The 21,631-nt window shown below is 41.4% G+C and overlaps 1 non-coding gene across 2 annotated transcripts in view; it reads right to left on the bottom strand.

Moving 5' to 3' along the window:
* The window catches only part of LOC140914699 (uncharacterized), a 63,789-nt gene that overhangs the window by 21,315 nt on the left and 20,843 nt on the right, over positions 1–21,631 (bottom strand). For both annotated transcript variants that reach the window (XR_012159955.2, XR_012159954.2), the window contains exons 2-4: positions 21,039–21,223; positions 3,920–4,070; positions 3,698–3,822 (exon numbers count right to left, since the gene is read on the bottom strand). This is a non-coding gene — a transcript (uncharacterized LOC140914699). The remainder of the gene's footprint in view (positions 1–3,697; positions 3,823–3,919; positions 4,071–21,038; positions 21,224–21,631) is intronic.

Genomic DNA, 21,631 nt, shown 5'->3' with positions numbered 1-21,631 from the left:
ACATGTCTGGCTCTGTTGATCTGTTTTCTTATTTCCTTGTGTGGGTATCGTAGTTTTGAGAATGCTTGGTGAAGATCTTGTAGGTGTTGGTCTCTGTCTGAGGGGTTGGAGCAAATGCGTTTGTACCTCAGCGCTTGGCTCTAGACAATGGATCGTGTGGTGTGTGCGGGATGGAAGCTGGAGGCATAAAGGTAGACACAGTGGTTGGGGGGTTTTCCGTATAGTATGGTGTTAATGTGACCGTCACTTATTGGCACCGTGGTGTCTAGGAAGTGGACCTCCCATGCAGATTGGTCCAGGCTGAGGTTGATGGAGGGGTGGAACCTATTGAAATCGTGGTGGAATTCTTCCAGGGTTTCCTTCCCATGGGTCCAGATGATGAAGATGTCATCAATGTAGCATATGTAGAGAAGAGGTGTGAGTAGACGAGAGCTGAGGAAACGTTGTTCCAGATCAGCCATAAAAAATGTTGGCATATTGTGGGGCCATGCAGGTGCCCATAGCGGCGGTACTGGTCTGGAGGTATATATATTGTCACCAAACTTGAAATAATTGTGCGTGAGGATAAAGTCACAGAGCATAGCAACCAGTTGTGCTGTGGCATCATCAGGGATACTGTTCCTGACAGCTTGTAGTCCATCTGTGTGTGGGATGTTTGTGTAGAGAGACTCTACACCCATGGTGGCTGGGATGGTGTTTTCTGGAAGACCTCCAATGCATTGTAGTTTTCTCAGGAAATCAGTGGTGTCACGGAGATAGCTGTGAGTGCTGGCGGTGTAAGATCTGAGTAGAGAGTCCACATATCCGGACAGTCCTTCAGTGAGAGTGCCAATGCCCAAGATGATGGGGCGTCGAGGATTTCCGGGTTTGTGGATCTTGGGTAGTAGATAGAATAACCCTGGTTGGGGCTCTAAAGGTATGTTGATTTGTTCCTGTGTTAGTGTAGGGAGTGTCCTGAGTAGATGGTGCAGTTTCTTAGTGTATTCCTCAGTGGAATCTGAAGAAAGTGGCCTGTAGAATTTGGTATTGGAAAGTTGTCTGGCAGCCTCCTTTTGGTAGTCAGACCTGTTCATGATGACAACAGCACCTCCTTTATCAGCCTCTTTTATTATAATGTCAGGGTTGTTTTTGAGGCGGTGGATGACATTGCGTTCTGCATGACTTAGGTTACGAGGCAAGTGATGTTGTTTTTCCACAATTTCTGCCTGTGCACGTCGGCGGAAGCATCCTATGTATAGGTCCAGACTGTCATTTCAACCCTCAGGAGGAGTCCATGTGGAGTTGTTCTTCTTGTGCTGTTGGTGGGAGGGTATGTGTGTATAACGAATAGAGGTTAGTCCCAGGGTTGAGGATAGGTAGGTAAAACAACACTTAACGGACAATTTATAGTGTTAGGGCCCAATCCTGACTTCAGTATGAGATGCACATGCACAGGGCTTGCAGTGCTTGGCTCTAAGAGTTTCCTAGGAAGGGATCAGTGAAGTTTTCTGAAGTTGTTCTGAGTTAACAATAAGAAAGATCTCATTGAAAGGCTGAAATCAGAGAGAATTAAAGCTGTGATGCTCTAAGAATGATCAAACTTTAGGTTTGTTTTTATGAAATCAAAACTATCTGCCAATCTTGCAAGCCTAGAAAAGCTTTATTTGTAGTTAATGGAGAAATTAACAGGGAGAAAATATCAAGGCATCACACAGGGCAGCACCCTATGCCCCTTTAGTTCCTTGTCAACTGCCTGAGACTCCCTAGCTTATCATTGTGGCCTTAAGAGAAGTTCCATCAGCATGGAGAGACCCTGCAGGCAATTTTTATGTATTGTCTTAACATATAGCAATTTTAATGAATAACTGGTCATGCTAAAAATAGTAGTGTGGCCATGGCAGCATGGACAGTGGCTTGGGCTAGCTGCCTGAGTATGACCCAGGATATTGGGCAGAATTGTATATGGGTGACTAGACTGGCCACACTACTGTTTTTAGGTGCTAGCTTGAGTAGAACTAGCTTGCTTATCTCAACCCAAGCTGGGATTTACACCTCCCAGCTGCTGTATGGAAAAAGGCTATGCCTACACTGCCCTGCCATTTGGACCTCAGAGGTGGGAATAGCAGAGCGCACAAAAGGGTTACGCTGTGACTCCCCTGTATGGATGCTGCGGGTATGAGCTAAAAGGTTCTTCTTTGCACTAACCTAGGCCTGTTTGGAGAGGACTACGCTAACCCAAAGTATGAACCTTTTAGCCCACCTCCACATGGGGAAGTTACAGCACAGCACTTTAGCATGCACTGCCATTACACCCCCGTAGTCTGAACTCTGGGGCATTGTGGATAAGCCCACAGACTTAGACTGCATCAACTTTCCCTGGTTTCCTGCAGCGTTGATAGAGGAACACTGAACATCTCTCCCAGCCTTTACAGATCCCATTCACAGATCCCCAGGCCCACAGGGCTCTATCACGTGTCCAAGGGGTAGGGAGCACAATGCTGCAAGTATAATACCAGTGTACCATCTGCCTCCAGGGTTTGGAATGAGTTTTAGTTTTCCTATTTGAAGGAATGGGAAGAGGAAGTTTCCCTGTGCACTCTCACTGGTAACCAAGGCAGCTGTGCATTACCTTTCCAGCTTCCTTCATTTTTGTATATTTGCGTTTGCAGATTTTCCAGTAATTACTTCAGGTGCCTCTAAAAATAATCTACTACTCCCCATGGCACCATTTTAATAGAGTCATGGGTTTTGTTGTTGTTAAGCTTTGGTCTACCTCACCAACTTAGCAGACAAACTTCAGGCATTTTAGGCTTTTCACCAGGAGCAATGAGTTTGCGAACTGCTGCATGCCAGAGTTGCCATCTCTGGAGAGTGGAGTGCATATTTAGAATGCAAAATCCTATTTCCTATGAACACAGAATGGGAAGACTGGTGGACCTCAATCCTTCCTATGCCCATCTTGTGACAGGATAGAAACTGCTTGTGTAGAATATGAGTCTCTTATCCTAATCAAAGAGACTCCTACTCATTTCAGCAGAGGAAGATAAAAAATACCCAAGGTCCAACAGACATGATGTGGGATAATATTCCAGTTGAGTAAACTGTGTACTTAGTTTAATCATGAGCAAGAATCACAAAAGACATCTAACCCCATGTATACTTTAAGAAATCTTGTGTATCCAGGAATTCTTATTGTCAATGAATCCTACTTGGATTGAACTTTCAATACCTCCTGGGATCAAAAAATATCAAGACAAGATGGGATTTGCTATTTCATAAGACCTTTAGGACTTCTGATGTCCCTAATGGTCTACAAAAGTTGATGATCAAGCCTGATTGAAGTATTTGAAACAAAAGTAGGTATTTGAGTGGGATAACTTGAGTAAATTTCAGTGCAATAAAGGGTCTCTCACAGTTGTAACTTGGTATCTAGCCCAGAAAAGTACTAAAGCTCAAAAGCTGTTATTTTCTGATGATGCCTATTGGGTGTCCTAGTTGTAATGAGTTGTTGGTCTCAATCTAGCTCTTCGTGCACAAGTGTCCACATTACATAATCATCACCAGAGTTAGGGCAGTCTACACTACGGGGCTCAGTCTACCTAAGTTACACAACTCCAGCTATGTGAATAATGTAGCAGGAGTCAACATACCTTAGGTCAACCTTTTGCAGTGTGTACACCATGCTGGGTCGACGGGAGAAACTTTCCCGTTGACTTACCTTATGCTTCTCATTCTGGTGGAGTACCAGAGTCAACGGGGAGAGCGATCAGCAGTCAATTTAGCAGGTTTTCACTAGACCCACTAAATCGAGTCCCGGTGGATCGATCGCCACGTGTCAATCCCCTGGTAAGTGGAGACAAGCCCTTAGCATTAGTTGGTGTGCTTGCTGTTAGTCAGCACAGAGCAGGAAAAGGCTGAATAAATATGGAGATTTCATTACCTTCTTGCATCTATAGGTGAGGCCTCCAAGTCATGGACAGGGCACCTTGATAGGGGAGTTTGAGGAAAATTGCTCCACTGGTACCTGTGCTGTAGCTTTGCTGTGGATACAGAGAAAATTTGTATCCAGGACTGGTGCCCTTTGCAAGCGTCTGAAAAAGAAAATGTGTCTTGTGTAAATGTAAGTAGTGGAAAAAAGTTAAGACTCTATTATCTCTTTCATGATATGTATGGCTTGAAACTTAAGGAAGAGAGAGAGTGAGTGTTCCTTGTAACACCATTGGGCATTCTGTGCTCAGCCCTCCCTCCTGAAATAAAATACAACACTGAGTTGTTCACATTGGTTGTTTGATGTATGCTTCTGCTCTCCCTCATCATTCTAGTATGATTCAACAAACATTAGAGAGAAATTTTTCTGTTTAAATTCTTTACTGCAACAGAAGTAAATATCTTATTTTTATAAAATACATTTCTTAAAGATAAAATACAATTCTACAACACTCTTTCAGATAGATTTTCTATAAGTCAGATAGCCTTGTTCAAATAATGGACTCTGAACATAATCCATCTTGAGCCTTCACAAAGTACAGAACTTGCTCTTATTAAGGTACTCTGTTATGAAGCTCAGTGACTGATACAATGAACAGTTTTTCAGCTGTGCAGTGGTTGCTACTATATGTCTTCTGGTTGAATGAAAAGGCAATTAAGAAGGGAACTACTGAACAAGAGACCAAAATGAAATTATACTACTTTAAAGAGAGAGCATCATTGCAATGGCACTTACACTGTCACTTGATTACAATAAAATAACAAAGTAAAATTAAATGGGACACTGCCTAGGCTGATGGAATCAACCTTTACACTAAGAAGTCCCCTATTTTTATAGCATTTCGTTTGATCTTGCAACATTTATTCACCAAGAAAAAACAAAACCAAACCAACCCCAACAAAAAAAAAACAACTCCTCCATATCCCAAACGCATTACAGTTGCATAAGGGATTAAAAACAAGCTTCTCATCTGGATGACCTGCTCTGGTCTAGAGCTGGGGAAAGTTTTCCAAATTTACATTTCAAATGTTGAAGAAAAAAATGGACAAAAATGTTTTCCATTTTGCTAGCTCTACTCATAATAAACCCCGAAAACCATCTGTGTTCATGTGCACTTCAGAGTCATGCCATGCTGTCCTTTCTGAACAACCAGCCCCCAGGTACAAGTTAGTGGAGAATCAGAGACACATATGGGAAGGTAAAATGAAGACAAAAATAGAGAAAATAAAAACCAAAATGTGACATACCATTCATAATATCTGGGTTTTGTCGCTATGTGTTCATTTCAACTATGTATTGTAACCAGCAGGTCTCCTGAGTCATAGAAAGCTGAGTTTTTCTATAGTTTTTCACAAAGGTGTAGTGAAATAATGCCTAAATGTTGCTCTTGGAGGCCTTGATTCAGCAAGGTACTTAAGCATGGGAGTTGAGTTCAATGGAACTACTCACATGCTGAAGTGTTGATGACTGAATCAAAATCCCAGATCCAAGCACCTGTGAATTTTAAGCTTATCTTCAGCTTGGTTTCTGCCACTTTTAGTCACATTGATTCATTTCTTGGGAAGTCCTATTGGAAGTCCAACTCAAAAGGGGTGGCAGAACTGGAGCCTCTTATTTTAGTCTTCAATTATAGTGAAGTACTGCTCTGAAATTAGGGTGGATTGTCCAATTCCTTCTTTGCCACTTGTCTTAGCATTGTTATTGTCGTGAACCCCCAGTTAGCTTTTCCTTTTCAAAATGGGGGACAGAAAATGATAATTAAGCACAGCCAGGCACAGTGCTTACTACCATGCACAATGCCACTGGGCATTTAATGCTTTATGGCCCAAGTTCTGCCTCCCTTACTCAGGCTGAATAATACTTTAATCCACAAAAATTCCCACTCATCTAAAAAGAATTCTTTGTCAAGTAAATTATTCAATGACAGTAAAAGTGGCAGAACTGCATCCTTTAAAGGCTTATCAACTCCCCCCACCCCTTTTGCTTTAAAAAGCACACCCTTCAATAGAGTCTGCAGTTCTTCATCAGATATCTGTTGATGAAAGTTTCACCATACAGATCCTTAACATGAATTCTTATGGAGCATATTAAAGGCTAATTCATTTATGTCCTTACATAAGCATTTGGGGCCAAATCCTCAGTTGACCTTAGGGCCGGTTTTGTTCAATATCTTCATAAATGATCTGGAGGATGGTGTGGATTGCACTCTCAGCAAATTTGCGGATGATACTAAACTGGGAGGAGTGGTAGATACGCTGGAGGGCAGGGATAGGATACAGAGGGACCTAGACAAATTGGAGGATTGGGCCAAAAGAAATCTGATGAGGTTCAATAAGGATAAGTGCAGGGTCCTGCACTTAGGACGGAAGAACCCAATGCACAGCTACAGACTAGGGACCGAATGGCCAGGCTGAAGTTCTGCGGAAAAGGACCTAGGGGTGACAGTGGACGAGAAGCTGGATATGAGCCAGCAGTGTGCCCTTGTTGCCAAGAAGGCCAATGGCATTTTGGGATGTATAAGTAGGGGCATAGCGAGCCGATCGAGGGATGTGATCGTCCCCCTCTATTCGACATTGGTGAGGCCTCATCTGGAGTACTGTGTCCAGTTTTGGGCCCCACACTACAAGAACGATGTGGATAAATTGGAGAGAGTCCAGCGAAGGGCAACAAAAATGATTAGGGGTCTGGAACACATGACTTATGAGGAGAGGCTGAGGGAACTGGGATTGTTTAGTCTGCAGAAGAGAAGAATGAGAGGGGATTTGATAGCTGCTTTCAACTACCCGAGAGGTAGTTCCAGAGAGGATGGTTCTAGACTATTCTCAGTGGTGGAAGAGGACAGGACAAGGAGTAATGGTCTCAAGTTGCAGTGGGGAAGGTTTAGGTTGGATATTAGGAAAAACTTTTTCACTAGGAGGGTGGTGAAACACTGGAATGCATTGCCTAGGGAGGTGGTGGAATCTCCTTCCTTAGAAGTTTTTAAGGTCAGGCTTGACAAAGCCCTGGCTGGGATGATTTAATTGGGTATGGGTCCTGCTTTTGAGCAGGGGGTTGGACTAGATGACCTCCTGAGGTCCCTTCCAACCCTGATATTCTATGATTCTATGACCTGACTCAACATAGCTACATTGAAACCAATGGAGATATGGCCATTAACATCATCAGAGGCTGTTCTACATTTCACAGCTTATCATAACAGATCACACCTTATTTTTTCTATATTGTTTAAAAGTTATTTTTACTACACAAATAAAAGAAATCTTTATGCAGTAAATGTACCTTTTTATTTCTGAAAGTGGTAGTGAGGGAAAGGGGAGCTGGCATTTTATTTACTTTTATTAACAAAAGGATACATTTAAAATTAGTTTTCTAATTATGTAAGGACATAACACACTGATGTAATGGTTGTTAAAGCTCAGAAATTAAATGGCAAAAGCCAAAACACAACCCAGAGTTTTTAGAGCAATCCTAGAGCTTGGAGAATTCATAAACCAAGTAAACCTTCTGACATAACTATAAAATGTGGTATAAACCCTAGGAAAAAATAGCCATCTTGAAAGGGTAACAGCACTTTTATGAGAATTTCAACTGCACCATGGCAACATCAACCCGTCAAAGCAAATGAAGGGCAGTAAAAGTAAAATTAAAAATGATGAAGGGGACACCAGCTTGCTAACAGCTTTCCAAGCTGTAAAGCTTTCAAATGTTATCTCTTCATTGGTTTGTTCAATCACACATGCCGGCAACCAAGCTTTATCATATTATGTATCTTTCCCATCACTGCAGGCTGCCAGGTTTTGATGGACCTGTGCTTAAAAGAAAATATCCTTTCCCCTTTCCTGCTCCCCCTCCTTCTCTTTAATCCCTTCCCTATTCTTATTGGCTCTTCTATAATGGTGCCAATAGTGTCACCTACCGGCAACAACAAATACAGCAACAAGGACTGAAATTTGCTCAAGAGGCTATTCGCCAGCCTGCCTCTTTCTCCCCAATATGTTCACAAATACTCAAGGATCTATCCTTTTTTGTTTTTCCCCACAACCCGGAAACAGCGGTGGCTGCTATGACATTCTCATAGCCGAGACTACAGGAGCCAAGGAATTCTTTGTTAGTCCCTCCCTGTCTGTACCCTATTAATTGCAGAATGAAATGGCAACCTGTTTTGTAACTATGCTATGCAATTCTATGAAGCATTTTGGGATACAGTTGGTATGAAAGAATTTGCAAATTAAAAGCCTAATCACACAGCTGTTCTATATATGAAACCCCTACTGACTTCAATGGAAATTTCATGCAGGATCAGCCCCTAAATTTTTATTTGATTGTATTATACATGACGGCCTGTATGTTAAGGAGCAGCAAAACTCAGGCTGTTCTTCTGGACCTTTGCTATTGTCATTTCTTTCTTCTTCTCCCCTGCCCTCCCCCCCAATTAGCTACACCATGATTCTTTCACCTCATTTTTGAGTATCTTTATAACCCAAATGGCATTAAATCAGATCCTAACATTAAGCATGTTTTGTTGTTGTGTTGAAGAGATCAAATGCACCAAAACAGAGGCATTGGAGGAAAGAGTTAGTAAATACAAAGCTATTAATGGAAACCTTATTTAATTAAAGCCATATTTTGAAGGACCTTTAATGGAAGGTTTTAGCTTTCAAACAACCAGACTTATTGAAATGTAGATTCTTCTAAAATGTACCTGTGAAAGCGCCCTCTCTTGGGGAAGAAAATCTTTGGTGTCTTTTACACTTCTCGTCTCATTGTAGAAGCTGTACATTACGCATTTGTGGGCGGGGGGGGGGGGCTTCTGAGAATTTTGTTACAAAAAATGCACTATATGTGATTTGATCTGTTTATTACAATAGCTCTTTTTTGTTTTTACCATTCTTCCAAGCAAACAATATGACTGATCTGCATTACTATACCGCCTCCAGGCTAACCCATAAACCATAATATAAATGGAATTAAATAGCACTGTATATCTAGCACAGTTGCATCAAACCCAAAGTTGTGGGAGAGGGGTTTTTCAGGTGCCAGAGAAAGACACATTGGGAAGCTGGAGGAATGTATAGTCTGATTGAGCATAGCCCTGTAGAGAGGATAACACCTTGAAGAGTTATGGCTGTAGTTCTGCCTCTCGGGGATGCCTCTAAACCTGAGTTTTGCTATAACAGGTTTTGCTTAGCTAAGGCAAGGAAGATGCTTTTCAAGGCAAACCAACAAAAGACGTGTGATTTAGACTTGAAATAGCCTAAATGAGACTCCCCACTTGCAGTAGGAGAGTGTGCCTCCCGCACTGTTCCACTCACTACCTTAAACATTCTCTTTTGCTTACCCTCAGTTGTAGTGACACACAGTTGGGGCCTGCCCCAAAGACCACTGAAGTCATTGCTTTCTAAGACCCATTGAAGTTGATTGCTTTCAATGGGTTTTTCAATCAGGCACGTAAGGAAGTCTGGTCACTGAAGAGGAGAAAGTAAGAGACACATTCAAAATATCAACTTGCCAGGTTGAGGCTACCCTTCTTAGTTGTAAAGGATGTTTTAAATAAGGGTATCTAAGGACCTGGACCTTTTTAATTGTTGCAACTGGTATTAAAGCAAAAGGAAACACACCTGGTAGAATCTACTCCAAGTCTGTTTTGCTATTGACTTCAAATAAGAGTCAAGCTGGCCCATTCTATATAAAATGTCCAAGGGGTCACTGACATTCATATTTTGACATCATGTTCAATACGTCCTGAGGAAGCAATCAGCATATAATTAATTTGGGAGGCGCACTTTATATTCTCATGGTAGGGAGAAATGTACTATGTTTATTTGATATCCGCAGCAAATCTCAGCTCAGCCATTGTCCTTTCTCTGTTATCTATCCAAAATGAAACCATCATGCTTCTAAAATTATGTTATGCATCCTATTTTAATGTGATATCCAATAATATTTTGTGCATTTATCATCAGTCTGTCAACAAGGAGAGGTATTTTACTTATTCTTCCACAATATATTTTGATGATGCAGTGAGACGAATAATCAAGGTGAGCTAAATAAAAATGTATTAATATCAATTTACTCTTTCATTAAAGTGCATTTGGAAGGGGACAGAGCTAGGACCCCCGGTTCCATTTCTGGCTCTATGACTGAATCACTGTGTTACTTTGGGCATGCCACATAACTTCTTTGTGCCTGTCTCTCCATCTGTAAAATAGCCTTTGTAAAGTACTTTGAAATTCTCAGATAAAAGGTGCTGTGTCTATGCAAAGTATTTTGTATTATTATTAACACACATACCCTTGATGTATTATCTAGTGTTCAATTTACGATTTTAAAGTGAGATCCTGGAAAATATCCTTTGACCCAGCATTGAGCTCAATGTACTATAATACACACCCTATGATAAATGCGAGTCAGTTTTTCAGCCAAGCCACAGTTTCAGGGACTGCCTTCATCAGGATTTACAATTATCGCCATTTCCCACTTCATGTATTGGTTTTCCCATCTGTAAAATGGGACTAATGAGACTTTAAAGCACTTTGATGTCTGTGGAGCAAAAACTCAGAATAAATAGGACACATGCTGTGGCAGTACAAACTTCCCCATTCTGCCCTCCTAATATGCCTCAACCTTGACCTAGAGAGGGATCACTATGAGGGGAAGAGAAGAGGACAGTTCATTTTCCATGCCTGTTATGTTCTTGGACTAGTAAATGTGAGACTGCTAGTGCCAGTTGTGGTGATAGCTTCTGCTATCTGTGGACACTTCTCCACCAGATAAGAGCTGTTGGTCAGTACCAACATGGGCTGGATTCAGGGTTGCAACCTATAAGCAAAAGGTTCCAAGTCCCATTACCAACAACTTCATCCTTATGCCCATGGCAATGAGCTATTACTTATCCCTAACAGGGTTTCATAGACTGATTATGACTGATACCTTAGCAGCCTTTAATACCACACTGCAGACCACACACATTTACTATAATGTCTAAAGACTTGAATGTTACTGTCAGCATCTTCGCTTTCTCAGCGATCTCAGTTTACTACTTTAGGAAACTACACAGCTGTTCCTACCACCAATCTATGAGGTGGTCCTCAGGGCTTCATTTTTGTACCAGTTCCTTTCAGCTTCTCTGTTTTACTGCTCTGAGCCATCATTATAGAATATGGTCGGGGCTCTCACTGTGTCACAGATAATAACTGGGTCTATTTGTCCTTTATGTCAGTTTCTGGCAAGGCAGCCTCCATGCTGTCTAGATGCATAAGTGAAACTCAGACTTGGATGTCCAGAAACTGGCTTTGTTTTAATCTAGCTAAAGACTGAATTGCTGTTGCTAGACATTAGGTGAAATATTAAGTTATGTTTAAGGAAGTATTAACTGATGGTTATGTTAGACATTTTAGGATTATTTTGAACCCTTTATATTTCCTAACCAAGCATATTACTGGCCTCAACAGCTCAAAATTTCTCATATCAGAAATGGGACCAAGTGACATTCACTTTCCATGCTGATGAGGAAATCCTTATTTATGCATTAATTTTTAGCAACAGAACTACTGTAAATTACCTGTATGCTGTTCCCCCTAACTCCACAGCTGTATACATTTGCTTTCCAGGAAGAACAGAAAACAGCAGATCGAATTCTTTCAATAATCAATTTTTTCTCACATTACAATGGGTGCAGCATTGGCACCTGTTAAATTATGTACATTTAAATTTTAGTATCATAACAAAACCAGTCTTACTTAATGATTAAGGTCAGCTGCCAGACTACTGCACTGGGCAGCACAGCATGGGGAGGAGGTGACCAGCCCTCTGTGGAGAAAGAAGTGGTTCGGGACTATTTAGAAAAGCTGGATGAGCACAAGTCCATGGGGCCGGATGCGCTGCATCCGAGAGTGCTAAAGGAGTTGGCGGATGTGATTGCAGAGCCATTGGCCATTATCTTTGAAAACTCATGGCAATCCGGGGAAGTCCCGGACGACTGGAAAAAGGCTAATGTAGTGCCCATCTTTAAAAAAGGGAAGAAGGAGGATCCTGGGAACTACAGGCCAGTCAGCCTCACCTCAGTCCCTGGAAAATCATGGAGCAAGTCCTCAAGGAATCAATTCTGAAGCACTTAGAGGAGAGGAAAGTGATCAGGAACAGTCAGCATGGATTCACCAAGGGCAAGTCATGCCTGACTAATCTAATTGCCGTTTATTAAGAGATAACTGGCTCTGTGGATGAGGGGAAAGTGGTGGACATGTTGTTCCTTGACTTTAGCAAAGCTTTTGACACAGTCTCCCACAGTATTCTTGTCAGCAAGTTAAAGAAGTATGGGCCGGATGAATGGACTATAAGGTGGATAGAAAGTTGGCAAGATTGTCGGGCTCAATGGGTAGTGATCAGTGGCTCCATGTCTAGTTGGCAGCAGGTATCAAGTGGAGTGCCCCAAGGGTCGGTCCTCGGGCCGGTTTTGTTCAATATCTTCATAAATGATCTGGAGGATGGTGTGGATTGCACCCTCAGCAAGGTTGCAGAGGACACTAAACTGGAAGGAGAGGTAGATACACTGGAGGGTAGGGATAGGATACAGAGGGCCCTGGACAAATTAGAGGATTGGGCCAAAAGAAATCTGATGAGGTTCAACAAGGACAAGTGCAGAGTCCTGCACTTAGGACGGAAGAATCCCATGCACCGCTACAGACTAGGGACCAAATGGCTCAGCAGCAGTTCTGCAGAAAAGGACCGAGGGGTTACAGTGGATGAGAAGCTGGATACGAGTCAGCAGTGTGCCCTTGTTGCAAGAAGGCCAATGGCATTTTGGGATGTATATGTAGGGCATTGCCAGCAGATCGAGGGATGTGATAGTTCCCCTCTATTCGACATTGGTGAGGCCTCATCTGGAGTACTGTGTCCAGTTTTGGGCCCCACACTACAAGAAGGATGTGGAAAAATTGGAAAGAGTCCAGCGGAGGGCAACAAAAATGATTAGGGGTCTGAAACACATGACTTATGAGGAGAGGCTGAGGGAACTGGGATTGTTTAGTCTGCAGAAGAGAAGAATGAGAGGGGATTTGATAGCTGCTTTCAACTACCTGAAAGGGGGTTCCAAAGAGGATGGACCTAGACTGTTCACAGTGGTAGCTGATGACAGAACTAGGAGTAATGATCTCAAGTTGCAGTGGTGGAGGTTTAGGTTGGATATTAGGAAAAACTTTTTCACTAGGAGGGTGGTGAAACACTGGAATGCGTTACCTAGGGAGGTGGTGGAATCTCCTTCCTTAGATATTTTTAAGGTCAGGCTTGACAAAGCCCTGGCTGGGATGATTTAGTTGGGGATTGGTCCTGCTTTGAGCAGGGGGTTGGACTATATGACCTCCTCAGGTCCCTTCCAACCCTGATATTCTATGATTAAGGAGTTGGTCAAAAACTCTGATTACTATCCTTATTAATATGTTGCTTGAACTCTCCCATGGGATTTCAGAAGAGCTTTTTTTCTAAATGTAAACACAAATGCTTGGTGGAAAAGCTCAATAATCATGTTTTACATATTCAGGAGTGGTGGCAAGAAAGTAAAATCGAAGTGTCATATTATACACATAAGAGATTTGTTTTTTTTAAGAAAAATTTGACTTTGCTATTAACAATCCTCCCTGCTTTATTTCTCACTCTCCAAAACACAGATATACCCAACTTCCTGTTAAGTATTCTAGGTAATGCAGTCAGGGCCAGCTCCAGGCACCAGCTTTCCAAGCAGGTGCTTGGGGCGGCATTCAGAATGGGGTGGCAGTCCGTGTCCCACGGCAGCAACTCCGCCACTGTTCCGGGGATGGCGGCAATTCAGTGGTGACTGCTTGGGGTGGCAAAATTGGTAGACCCGCCCCTGAATGCAGTTCAATATTTTCTTGTATTAAGAATCATTAAAATTACAATTACCATTGGTGGGTATTTATAACACAGTCTGGGACATTGCAATAAGTAATAAAATAGTTTTTAAAGACAGGCATCTCTTTATTTGGAGGTGTGAGATGCATAGATATTAAAATTTGCCTTAAAATATGTTTTAACAGCTTCTGTCTATCTCTGCCCATTAACTGTCTGGAACAATCACCCTTATCATATTCCAAACCTTAGCTTCCTCTAGGATTTAAAGGTAATGCAAGTCAATAGGCCCAACCCAAGGTGAGACATCTTGTTTGGAAAGCATTAATTTAAACGAAAGCAAAAATACACAATTCCAAGGAATTTTCCAACTGTTAGTTTCTCAAACCAAAGACTCAGATGATTTACTCATGGAAGAGATTTCCATCTTTTTAAGTCTAGCTAAGAACCTCCCCTGCCAGGGTATCAGACAAGAATAACTGCCCCCTTTCCTTTGCAGAGTGCCCTGTTGTCACCTATATGTCAATTAAGAATTAGAGGAGAGGACAAACAAAATGCAGATTTAAACCAGTCTGGAATAACTTGATGGTGACCCAAGAACCTAAAAGATCCACAAGTCAAACTTCATGATATTTGAAGAAGCCTATATCTGTGTGTGTGTGACATACCAGGGTACAATCCAGACTAATGAGTAGCTGTGTCACCCCTGCCATGTAACCTGGGGTGCCTTTTACACAGGCTTACTACTGTTGTCTCCAACGAGGACTGGTCACAAACAACCTCCAGCATGTAAGTCACTCCCAACTCTGTGTGTGTGTGTGTGTGTGTACGCGCGCACGCTACAGCCAGCCATCCAACCACACCTTGGCTCTTATCAACTTTAAAAATTACCACAGGGTGACCCCAGCACACTCCCAGTCCCAGATTTTCCCCCAGATATGTGTACTGTACTGGCCTGCCCTCTCCTGGATAGTTAACATATCCTGAGTCTGTTATTACTTTAAGGGAATAATATGCACACAGCTTGTTACCTCAAATGGAGTTACCCAGACACTTCACTGGATTAGATAAAACATTAAAATAAATATAACAACTACAAAGAAATAGATTTAAGTGAGTACAAATAATGAGGCATCAAAATCAGAAGTGGTTACAAGAAAATTAAAGATAACATGCTTACTGGTGCCTAACTTAAACAGTATTAGATTCAAAGCAAATTTCTCTCACCACATGCTTTCAGCAATATTACTGACCAAACTCTTTAGCTCAGGTCCCCTCCCTCAGAGTCCAATGGCTGCTTCCTTTGTCACTTCAGATGCAATGAATGCAATGGGCAGGGGGAGTGCGGGAGAGAGAGGTGTTTCTTGGGTCATCTGCCCCTTTTTTAAATAGTCCTGTCCCCGCTTTGAGAAGCATTCCCAGCTGGGAGCAAGGTGACAGCAGTCTGAGTGGAAGGAAACTCCACAGTTTCTTTGCTAAGATACAGATTTTGGCCCTGCCCCCTTTCCTGCCAAAGAACGGGCACTTAGCAGGTAAGGCTCCATCAGCCTTGTTTACACCTGGCTGAGGCATCAGCTTGCCCTTTGTCTCCAAGGAACTCGCCAGACTTATTTGGAAAGCATATTTTTAGTCATGATTTCAGTTTATGTTTATAACTTCACACATAATGCTCCTAGTGCATTTTGCCATGATATTATAGATCAGCAAATTATGAGTTTTCAAAATGATACCTCACAAGACATGCCTTGACAAATACTATTACAACAGTGTGTAGGGTGTGAACACAGGGGTATATTCTGTCAGAATATATAAAATCTTACACCTTAACTGAGAAATTGTACATTTGTTTGCCTGGTGAATCAGATATAAATTTCTTTATGTGAATGATCTGTCTTCTTCCTCTAATGTTATGTCTCATCACCTTGATCAATCGGTCCATCAGCCCTCACAGAGAGAGCGTCAATCACAACACATCATTCATATTGTTCTAGCCAGTCCTTCAGCTACACACTGGCCAGGCTGTCAATAGCACCGGACACCCAATCGGCGTAGCACACCACAGCCCAGAACCCATAAGCCATAAAAGATGTGAAGTGAACAGTATTCAATATGAGCAAAGAATGTATGGATATATATCTACTGGATATAGATGACTATAAGGGATTTTGTTTGTTTACTTTGTAAATTATTCTTGCATTCTAGAAGTGATAAAGAATTTATAGGGCACTAGAAGGAAATAAGGAATGTTAAAAAATATTATCACCTAACCAAGGTATAGCTTTGGAATATTAAGAGAAATTGCTTAAGAAGGGGAATCCAACAGATAATCAGGGCTAATAATGAAATACAGTCCATGAAATGAATCAAATCCTCTGACAAAAAGAAACATTGAAGAAATTTATTCTATACTAACATCATCTGCTGAATATTTACAAAAGCAGCAGAGAAACAGAGAAGGCATAAAGCTGAGACACATTTGGCCAATAGGAATTAGTGGGTTTCTGAGCTCACTGGAGGCATAACACTGTACATAACACTGAGATTACTATGTGGGAACCCAGAGTTTTCTAAGCCCCCTCTGGATAGCGTCTTCCCTTGTTCCGGTCACAGGAATAAGAGTTTTCTTAGAATTGACCGGACACCCAGCCCAGCCATGTGACAAAGACACTCTCCACATTCTGGGGTTAACAGGAAAAGAAGTGGTGACATTTCAGTTCAAAGATTGTGTTTCTTCTTCTATTCTTTAATATAAATAACTGATGATTACCTTGCTAAGTTGACACTCTCCAGTGAGACCTCAGGTAACCATATTTTAGATTTTAACTAATGCTATATGCATGCCTTTCTTTAGAAGTCCAAACAAATTGGCCTAAGAGAGATTGGAATCATAACTTGAAGCAACTGCTTTTGATATGCTAAACTCGTCCCTTCTGGACCAATCCATTTCAATAGCAGGGACCACACTCTTAACAGTGCCTTTAAGTCAAGTACATCCTTACTCCTTGGAGAAATACTAAACAGTTGATAAATGTGTTAGGTCCCAAAGAACTGATTATCATAAGTAAATGTAACATGAAATCTTAATACTCTGAAATGCTTCTTGGTGTAACTGCTGAGCTTCAACCATAGTATTTGACAACTGCTCGAAAGACTGTATTGGTGTGTCAAGTACATACCTAGAACATTGATTTTTTCTGCACTTGAGTGGTAAACTGCTGACTGTATAGTGATGTGGTTCTGGGTGAATTAATAAATTGTTGATTGGATAAGAATAACCACATGTGCTGATCTAAGAAATACTATTAAAGTTAAAAGTTGACCTGAAAAAAAAAACCCACTAGCATTAATTTAGAAAGCTAATACAGTACTCCCTGGACTCAATTTGATGAGCGTTATAGCCAGGAATGGAATCTAGTAGAATAACCCCTTTTTATTGTTAAATCTAGTTCATTAGATTTCAGCTTTAAAATCTAACTGGTGACTTGGCAAATTCACAAATTTGACCCCCTTTCATACTTACAGAGGACAAGAATTGGGATTTAGAATTGTAAAGTTGTCTCAAATTTTAAGTATGCTAACTCCATCCCGCTTGAAGAATATATGATTAGCATTCATATATATTCTTATTTCCATTCCTGTTTATGGTATGACTCTATATACAAGTTACATATATTTATGCTTTGTATTTTCTAATGGTAAAATTTGATTAGAATAGAATATCAGGGTTGGAAGGGACCTCAGGAGGTCATCTAGTCCAACCCCCTGCTCAAAAGCAGGACCCATACCCAATTAAATCATCCCAGCCAGGGCTTTGTCAAGCCTGACCTTAAAAACTTCTAAGGAAGGAGATTCCACCACCTCCCTAGGTAACGCATTCCAGTGTTTCACCACCCTCCTAGTGAAAAAGTTTTTCCTAATATCCAACCTAAACCTCCCCCACTGCAACTTGAGACCATTACTCCTTGTCCTGTCCTCTTCCACCACTGAGAATAGTCTAGAACCATCCTCTCTGGAACTACCTCTCAGGTAGTTGAAAGCAGCTATCAAATCCCCCCTCATTCTTCTCTTCTGCAGACTAAACAATCCCAGTTCCCTCAGCCTCTCCTCATAACTCATGTGTTCCAGACCCCTAATCATTTTTGTTGCCCTTAGCTGGACTCTCTACAATTTATCCACATCCTTCTTGTAGTGTGGGGCCCAAAACTGGACAGTACTCCAGATGAGGCCTCACCAATGTCGAATAGAGGGGGACGATCACATCCCTCGATCGGCTCGCTATGCCCCTACTTATACATCCCAAAATGCCATTGGCCTTCTTGGCAACAAGGGCACACTGCTGGCTCATATCAAGCTTCTCGTCCACTGTCACCCCTAGGTCCTTTTCCGCAGAACTGCTGCCTAGCCATTTGGTCCCTAGTCTGTAGCTGTGCATTGGGTTCTTCCGTCCTAAGTGCAGGACCCTGCACTTATCCTTATTGAACCTCATTAGATTTCTTTTGGCCCAATCCTCCAATTTGCCTAGGTCCCTCTGTATCCTATCCCTGCCCTCCAGCGTATCTACCACTCCTCCCAGTTTAGTATCATCCGCAAATTTGCTGAGAGTGCAATCCACACCATCCTCCAGATCATTTATGAAGATATTGAACAAAACCGGCCCCAGGACCGACCCCTGGGGCACTCCACTTGACACCGGCTGCCAACTAGACATGGAGCCATTGATCACTACCCGTTGAGCCCGACAATCTAGCCAACTTTCTACCCACCTTATAGTGCATTCATCCAGCCCATACTTCCCTAACTTGCTGACAAGTTAATATTTTAAATATTAAACCAAAAAATCTGGCTCCTACATACTAATTTTCATTGCCTAAAGGGGTCATTTTTAAACTGGTATTTGGGACTCACTTGTGAATCTCAGGGAACCAATAGCAGACCTGTTTTTTCTCCTGTGCACATATGTTAGTGACAAATGCTGGAAAGTGGAGTTAGTAGTGACATTTTCTATACTTCAGATGTCTGCCATGAGTGAAACTAACTAACACAATCCTAGAGATGGACATATGCACTCATATAGCATCTCATTTAAATTAATGTGTTTCCACACAGGAGCAAGGGTCCACACCACAGGATCCTGATAGAGGGTAGGAGATTAGTTAGCTTCATTCCCAACACTGACATGGGGTATTCCTCACTGTAAGTACAGGCAATATTGCTGGAACCAATAATATTTCTAAAACCACAATTAATATTTTAAGTGTGGCCACTCTACTCCTTAAATCAGATTTCACTCCACTGTTCTAGTGATCAATGGCCCAATTCCATGCCATACCAGAGTAAATCTGCAGTAACAGAAGACAGAAATCTGTTCCAGATCATTTGTGTCAGACCCCCAAAGCTTAGGAAATGAGATCTCAGGGATGAAGTTTCCTCTCATAGTGCTTTTAGGAATAAGGTTCAAAGATTTCCTTTCAATCAATCCCACTGAGCTTGATTTCATTTTCTTATGTTTTTATTGTATAGCACCTTGAGATGTTCATCTGATAAAGTGCCCTATAAATGGGAATTTTTATTGCTATTGTCATTGCACTTCTTGGGTCCTAAACTATATGTTATTGTCACATCAGTGTTTTAGACTGGCTGGTTTCTTGTTGTTGAGGTAAGATTGATCAGTTCTGTTATTCTTCTCAGTGAGAACAATATATTTTGTAATTATTATAGAAATCTTTTGCAGAGCTCTACATTTGGACTGTGTGCCTAAGCACAGAGTTATGCCTCTTCACACACAAGTCTGTGTTTCAGACTGGGGAAAATTATATCCTAGAGATAAATAGTAACAGAATGCAACTTCACTCAAGGCCAACTTTTTTTTTAATTCAATAAGCAGCCCACAATGAAAATTCCACCTGGTCTACAAAATTACTAAATGTATTTTTCTTAGACAAGCAGATCAAAAGTGTTTGATGAGATGCGCAATCAACACAAACTATCACCAGGCACAATCAAAATGGATTTCGACTTAAATGATAAATAAGGAGCTCGACAGAAGTGTTTTAAAAATCTTTATACACTAAGTGGGATGGGTTTTAGATTTTTTTTAACGCCCTTTATCCCCACATTTCCTGTACTTTATTCATCATGGTATCACTTGGTTAACTCTTTAAGCTGTTTCTTGAAAAAACAAGGGGCGAAACTGATTATTGGTATCTCTCAATGAGTCCAAATTTGACTTTGTTACACCAGCACAACTCCATGATAGCTGTGGAAAACATGGACAAATTTGGCCCACTGTGAGCCACATTCAGTTAAATTCAACCTGAAAGAGGTGGGTAAATGTCATGGCAGTTTATGGGTCAAATTTAATAGGGATGTAAATAGTGTGGTAAAATACATGTCAAGTGCATACTGCTCAGAGAAGTAGTGTGAGGGACAAAGTAGTTTAACTTATCCAGCCATTTATGCCAGTGCTGAGTCTCACCTCATGGCAAAGAGTTGTATTTTAGTTATACTAAGATAAATCCACAGTATTTCCATCTAAATCAAACCAGTAACTCAAGATTTATACCAAGATAACAGAGTAGAATCCCAGATAGAATTGCCTGGGGATTTTCTGACAAAAACAGATTTTCATCAGAAAATGTCCATTAGTCAAAACCAAAATGTTTTGTGGACACATATCGGTTTTGATGAAATTCCAACAAAAACCAAGCAGATTTCAGCCAGAAACCTGCCTGTTTTCCTATCAGCTTATCTAGTGGGCTCCCGGTGACCCCAGAGCTCCCAGGGTCTGCAGCTCTATGGCAGCTCCCCAAACATGTGGGCTGAGACTGAGGATGGAAGGGCTTCCAGGGTTTGGGAGTCTAGAGCAGGCCCGCCATGCAGAGTATCCCCATGGTCACAGACCTCATGGTTTCCAGGTTCAGTGGAGGATGGGAGCCTCAGAGCTTGGGTTCAGGCTCAATTTCATTTTGAAATTTTCTGGAGGGGAAAAAGTGTGTCAAATATTTCAAAATGTACTTTTTTTCAGTGGGAAAGTGTACTTTTTTCAGTGGGAAATTAAAAAAAAATAAAAATTGATTTTTCATTCAGAAATGAAACAGGATTTTTTTCAGCATTTCCAATGGAAATTCTAATGTTTGATGAGATCAAATTCCAAATGATCTCTGCCCAGTTGACAGACAGATACACTTTCATTACTTTTTTATTCTTGTACCTCTACTGGCTCTGAAATGCCATGGTGGATGGAGCAGATTCCTTTCTGGTTCATGCACAGTGGATAGTATTTCGAAATCAGTTCTAAATTCAGACTGGGCTTGATTCTCAGTTGTTAGCCTCTCTTGATATTGACATCAGTGGAGCTGATTCTGAGGTCCCAGGTTCCAGGTTGAGCTTGTGGTGCTGGTCAATTGAAAAAAAAATCTTTTTTTTACTTGCAAACTGAGCACATTTGATATTAAAGTCATCTGGAGACAAATACAAAGCCTTCCTTTCAGAGCTGCTTTCCAGAGCATTGCCGTATGCTCCTCCTAGAGTGAGTAGGTGAGTTATAGCAGAAGGAATTCCAAGAACTGACCTGCAGAACAAATACAGGTTAAAAAAAGCATTTGACTTTTCATCACAGTTCTAGCATTTATTTCCTGCTGGAAGATGGAGCAGCACCAAGAGGAACACACATTTACTAAGAACGGCCATAGTGGGTCAGACCAAAGGTCCGTCTAGCTCAGTATCCTGCCTTCCAACGGTGACCAATGCCAGATTCTTCAGAGGGAATGAACAGAACAGGCAATCATCAAGTGATCCATCCCA

This window comes from Lepidochelys kempii, chromosome 7 (genome assembly GCF_965140285.1).
Source record: "Lepidochelys kempii isolate rLepKem1 chromosome 7, rLepKem1.hap1, whole genome shotgun sequence".
NCBI lineage: Eukaryota > Metazoa > Chordata > Testudines > Cheloniidae > Lepidochelys > Lepidochelys kempii.
This window is presented reverse-complemented; position numbering and strand designations above follow the sequence as displayed.